Raw genomic sequence first — 5,885 nt, forward strand, 5'->3', positions numbered from 1 at the left:
CTCTAAGCTGCACGTTGCAATATAGCCAAGTATTCGAGAAAACCTGATGCAGCCAGAGTCCAACAACTTCAATGCACCAGAAGTGAATTCGCCTTCTAGTTGGGTGCGTGCGTCACGTGTATTTAATAGAATATATGCGCATGTACAATACAGCTACCTTATTACCTGGAATATTTTTGAGGGCTGATATTACAAAAAGCTAGTAGGTAATTTTACTTTTCTTTTCTCTACCTACCATTCAACCATGAGTGGTTTTTTGTATTTTTTTTTTTTTTTTGGGGGGGGGTGAAAGGGGAAAATAAGTTCAAAAATGTAAATAATAATAATTAAAAAAAACGGATTTCATAGGCCCCTACGGCAGGTTAGGTTTGGGAAGGGCACAATTCATAAAACTCAGAAACATACAATGCTTTTTCAAAAAAAGGGTTCTATGTTCCCCGCTGCATCCAAGTAGACTGCTGCCACATTGCTAAGAGCAGGTTGTTATTACACCTCTGACAGGTTAGGTTTAAGGATAGTTTTAGTCAGGGCACATACAAAAATGGATTTGAGTAAAAGTTGTCAATTCATAGTAAATATGAAAGTAAGAGGAAAAATAGTACAGGTACAGCATTTTAGTGCAGACTATACAGGTATGTACAATATTATAAACATTGCTGTTGATTATGTTCTTCAGCCGCCAATCATGCCAGCAGGGTCTACTGAAGGTCTCTGGTCACTGCTTCCTCGTCATACTGCAACAGGCACTCAGTCTCACTTCTGGGAGCTGTAGAAACAACAAATAAATAAATACTTCGTCATGCACCTCATATTGACATAGCAAATATATCAATAAGCAAGACATATTGAGCCAACAGGGATAATCTTACACTATATCAGTTTTTCTGTGGTCTCTTTGTAAGATTGCCCATCACCATCCTGCAGGACACTACCGTCTCCCTGCCAGGATCTGTAGGATGTAAGAAAATAAAATCAAAAACATAGCAATGCACAGCATTGACAACAACTTATCTATAAAGTAGCACAAGTCATATTGACAATGTAGGACAGGGGTGGGGAACCTATGTCTTCTAGGGCCGTTTGCGACCCTTGAGGCTGTTTTATCCGGCCCCCGATATAATTTTAATGCAATTCCATCTTCACATGAAATATGACATATTTTGTAAAGGAATCTTAGAAAATACATTAGCAATACAATTAAGTTATATTCAGGGAACCTGAAGAAGTTGGCGTTTGTTTAAATGTGGCTGCCTTCAATATAGGCCTAAAGTGAAAGGGAAAATCCTGGTTTGTGTTCATAGTACGGCCCTTGGAGGACTTTTATGGCCCCTCGGATGAATTTGAAGTGGCCATTCGAATGAGAAAGGTTCCCCAACCCTGACGTAGGCTATAGGTTAAGCTTACCCTCTTTCACGCTACTGTGCCCATTTCGGGTTGACCTCCACACGCGTCTGTAGCACAGCACACAGGATTGCAGGACACAGCATCCTGCAGGACACTGCAAAAAACAAGGGGAACGAATAAATGACCTGTCCAGTTCTATAAAAAAGAAAAGAAATTTGATGCAGTGCCAGAGCTGTGGTAAAAGTAACCTTGGTTGTATAATCTAGGACTAGGGTGTGTGTGAGTGTGTGGTAAATCCAGTGTTCACATTATTCAGATATGAGAATTAATTCATTCATTTTAACTGATATCACCACATACCGATATCAGTGCCATTTCACCCTGCCAAGACACTGGACCTTCTATGATCAGGGCGTCCTCGTCATACTGCAGCAGGCACCCTGTTGTTTCTACAGCTCCTAGAAGAGAGACAAATAAATTAAATACTTCGCCATGCATCTCATATTGACATAGCTAATGTATCAATGAGCAAGTCATATTGGTCACAAAGAAGTTAATCTTACATTCTTTCAGTCTTCTATGGCAAGACTGCTCCTCATAAGAGCTGTTAGGCCTTCAAGTGACTCGTCTTCGCCATATTATGAGACAGCAGCCTGTGAAAACATGGTAAACAGAATAACCCATTAACCTTGGGTCCTAATATAATACATGGACATAAACTAGCCTACATTATTTAGACAATGTCAGTAGACCTCCACGTGAAACAATAAGAAAAAGTGACCATGCATAATTTCAATTTCTTGAAGAGGCCAGCTACACTTATTTGTGCAACAAGTGCTGTTTTGAGGACCCATACGTTTTAAGGACATGCTGCCTACTGTTGCAAATGCCAGGGTATTTCACATTGATTTCGGGGTGGCGTGCTCTATGCCAGTGTTTCCCAACCTTTTTTTGTCTTAAGTACCCCCTAAGCCTTTTCTCATACCACAAGTACCCCCTGACTCATGCTTTATATCCCAATGTGACTATGCTCCATACATGTTTTCATTTTTCCAAGTACCCCCTGCAGGGTGCTCGCGTACCCCTAGTGGTACACGTACCCCTGGTTGGGAAAGACTGCTCTATGCAACACTTATTTGTGCAACAAGTGCTGTTTTGAGGGCCCATACTTTTTAAGGACAGGTTACCTACTGTTGCAAATGCCAGGGTATTTCACATTGATTTCCAAACTATTTATTTCCTAACTACAGGGACGTTAGTCGATACATAGTAATGACGCTACGACCAAGCTACTAGGGAATGTAATTAAACTAGTCGCTTCGCTACTGCCCAGCACTGAAAACCAACATACCCAGACGGCACACCAATCTTGCCAACGTCGCCTAGATGCATTTTTGCCGCTGTAAAATACATTGGCAAGACGTCCAAGCGTTAGTTCATCAGCGAAATGCCGGGCAGACGTGAAAAATGAGCAGTGCCCAGCAACTAGTTGATGAGCTAACGCAATAGCATGCTAACGGTAGCCTTTGTCAATCTTAAGCGCTGGGAGATGGTCACTCCCATGTAAGATCACTCCCGGACGTGTAGTCCCAGGTGACCCTATCAATCCCAGGCGTTCTATCCCACCCGATTACATTTCTCGTATTATCATACACTACCACATACAAGCAATTTAGGGTTAGGTTTAGGATTAAGGTAAGGGTTAGGTTTAGGGTACGTAACAAAAAACTAACATCAAAAAGATAACTAGCTCGGTGGGCTCGATAGTCTGGCTAGTGGGAGCGAACCGACTGGGGATCGAACCGCGCTGGGAGCGACAAACTGGGAATCATCTTTAGGCAGGGGAAAGGCAATTGAGAACGAGCAATGTCAAACAACTTACCATCAACAAGTATACTTAACATATTCACCGTTTCACTACTGCATTTTGTCATTACGATGCTCGCAAGTTATCAGAATTGACTAGCGTACAGCAGCAACAAGAGTAGTCACATTCATTGAGGGGACTTGTGCTACAACTTAGCAATGGCGGATCTGTGTTCAGAGGAGCTATTCAATCGCTCTTGAGTACTGAAACTTTAAACCACAGTTGAGTACAATTTACTTACATGTATGTGAAGCCCATTTTCCGTTGGTATGTGAGGAACTTTCCCCCATGTCGCCAAGAAACTTGTAACAGTGAAACCACACAGACAGCGCGTGGTTCTGTTCAGATAGGTCGGTGTTGTTGACCGCGGTAGATGGCTTCTTTGTGGCTTGTGTGTGGAATTCGCATTGTGCGAATTAGTTGTACTGCCACCTAAAGGCTTGGTGTAGAACTAATTTAACCAGAGACAGTCTGTTTTGAACTTCCTTGAACAATCCTTGCTTTAGTTCAGAATAATTTAAAAACCAGAGTGGCCAAGCACATTGATGTTTTTCCTCAAAAGCAGGGGTGAGGAACCTTTTTAATTCAAAGGGTCACTTCAAAATGTAGGCTATGTCCAAGAAAGATCATTCAGATGTTTCTATTCTGATTTCTATTCGGTTCATTTAAATGTTTATAGCACCGATCGAATTGTTCGATCAACTTCATTTCTGAGCTTATAGTATCATAATAAAATGTACTGACAGCAGAGCTGTGGCTAGAAGAAAGGTTTAATGCAGGGGTGGGGAACCTTTTTCATTCGAAGGGCCACTTCAAATTCCTACCATGGTCATAAAATCCTCCGGGGGCCGTACTATGAACACAAATCAGGATTTCCCCATGAAATTTAGGCATATATAGACACCTTTAGGCCTATATAGACATATAGACACCTTTAAAGGTAGACACATTTAAAACAGTCTCCACCTTTTCTAGGTCCCCTGAATATAGGCCTAACTTAATTGCATTGGAAATGTAATTTCTAAGATTCCTTTAGGCCTGCAAAATATGTCATAGGCCTATTTCATGTGAAGTTGCAAAACATTATAATGATATCAGGGGCCGGATAAAACGGCCTCAAGGGCCCTCGAGACATAGGTTCACTACCCCTGGTTTAATGGTTAGTGATTCTGAAAAACACCACTGGGCAGCGTGAACAAACATACATACAGACACACACACACACACACACACACACACACACACACACACACACACACACACACACACACACACACACATTTTAGTAAAAGGCCAAAAAAAATGCCCTAGGGCCCCCAACAATCCCGTTGCCTAGGGACCCCAAAATCCTAGAAACAGGCCTGCCGACCCCCCACTCCCTCCCACCCACCTGACCTCACCCCACCCCACCCCACTTGAAATTGACTGTAGCAGCTCCCGACCTGATCACTGGCATTTACATATTAAAGGCTCTCCTAAGAAGGGGATGGGAGGGGGGCATGGGGGAGCCGCAAATGCTGTGGCTTGAGGTATGAGGCAGTTTAAGGTGCAAAACTCATCCACATATTCCTCTTTTCATGCAGTGGAATGCGACTGCTCCTTTGTTCGTTTGTCCCTCATTTGGTCTTTGTAGCGCATGACGGAGGGCTGGATAGCTGCTGTGGCTTCTTTTTTCATCACTCTTGACCCCCTCATTCCTTCACTCTCTTGTTCTCTCTTTTGCGCTCCACCCCTCTGTTTGTCTTTCTCTCTCTCTCTCTCTCTCTGTCTCTCTCTCTCTCTCTCTCTCTCTCTCTCTCTCTCTCTCTCTCTCTCTCTCTCTCTCTCTCTCTCTCTCTCTCTCTCTCTCTCTCAGGACTGGTGAGTGATACTCAAATGCAGAAGATTCTCTACAGTTGGGGCGGGGGTGTGCACACACACACACACACACACACACACACACACACACACACACACACACACACACACACACACACACACACACACACACACACACACACACACACACACACACACACACACACACACACACACACACACACAAACACACACACACACACACACACACACACAATCATTTCCTCTCTTCTATGGGTCTGAGTAGTTCTAAATGATTGGTGGTGTTGGTACTGCGTGAGGAGGTTGGACTCCAGTCTTGTTAAAGTTCCTCCTAATTGGACTCTCTGAAGCTTGGTGACAGTTCTCAGCCTTTTGACAAGGTATGTAGCCTATGCCAGGAGTCTAGGAGACTGGAGCATCAGAGAAGCCAATCAAGCAGTGTGTACTATGTGTGTGTTTATGAGAGGATATATCAGGATAAAAGAGAGAATGCCGTTTACAAATGTTTGCATTGAGAAGATTGTGTTTGTGTCCATGTGTGCATAACTGCATCTGTATGTAAATGCATGTGCCTGTGTGTCATTTGTTTTACTTGTGAATGTGAATTGTGCCCCATATTTCCTTCTGAAACTGTGTGCGTGTGTGTGTGCGAGCGTGCGTCTCTGTGCGTCTATTTGGTTTCTTTGCAGTCTTGTCAGAGATGGTGATGATAATGGCGCTGGGATGTGGGGGTAAGGGTGTTCTTAAAAGTTCCTCCTAATTGGGCTCTGAAGCCTTGGTGACAGTTCTCAGCCCTGTGCCAGAGCATGAAGCCTCTGTATACTAGGAGTCTAGG

At 43.3% G+C, this 5,885-nt stretch overlaps 1 long non-coding RNA gene across 1 annotated transcript; it reads right to left on the reverse strand.

Annotated features, from left to right (window-relative positions):
• Positions 1-897: 897 nt before the first annotated feature.
• On the reverse strand, positions 898-4,158 carry LOC134440844 (uncharacterized). The gene is made up of 5 exons (XR_010033038.1): positions 3,453-4,158; positions 1,908-1,997; positions 1,705-1,802; positions 1,405-1,498; positions 898-949 (listed from the first exon to the last, which is right to left on the reverse strand). It is a non-coding gene; the product is annotated as an uncharacterized LOC134440844 (long non-coding RNA).
• Positions 4,159-5,885: the final 1,727 nt, after the last annotated feature.

Source organism: Engraulis encrasicolus, chromosome 24, assembly GCF_034702125.1.
Source record: "Engraulis encrasicolus isolate BLACKSEA-1 chromosome 24, IST_EnEncr_1.0, whole genome shotgun sequence".
Classification (NCBI taxonomy): Eukaryota; Metazoa; Chordata; class Actinopteri; order Clupeiformes; family Engraulidae; genus Engraulis; species Engraulis encrasicolus.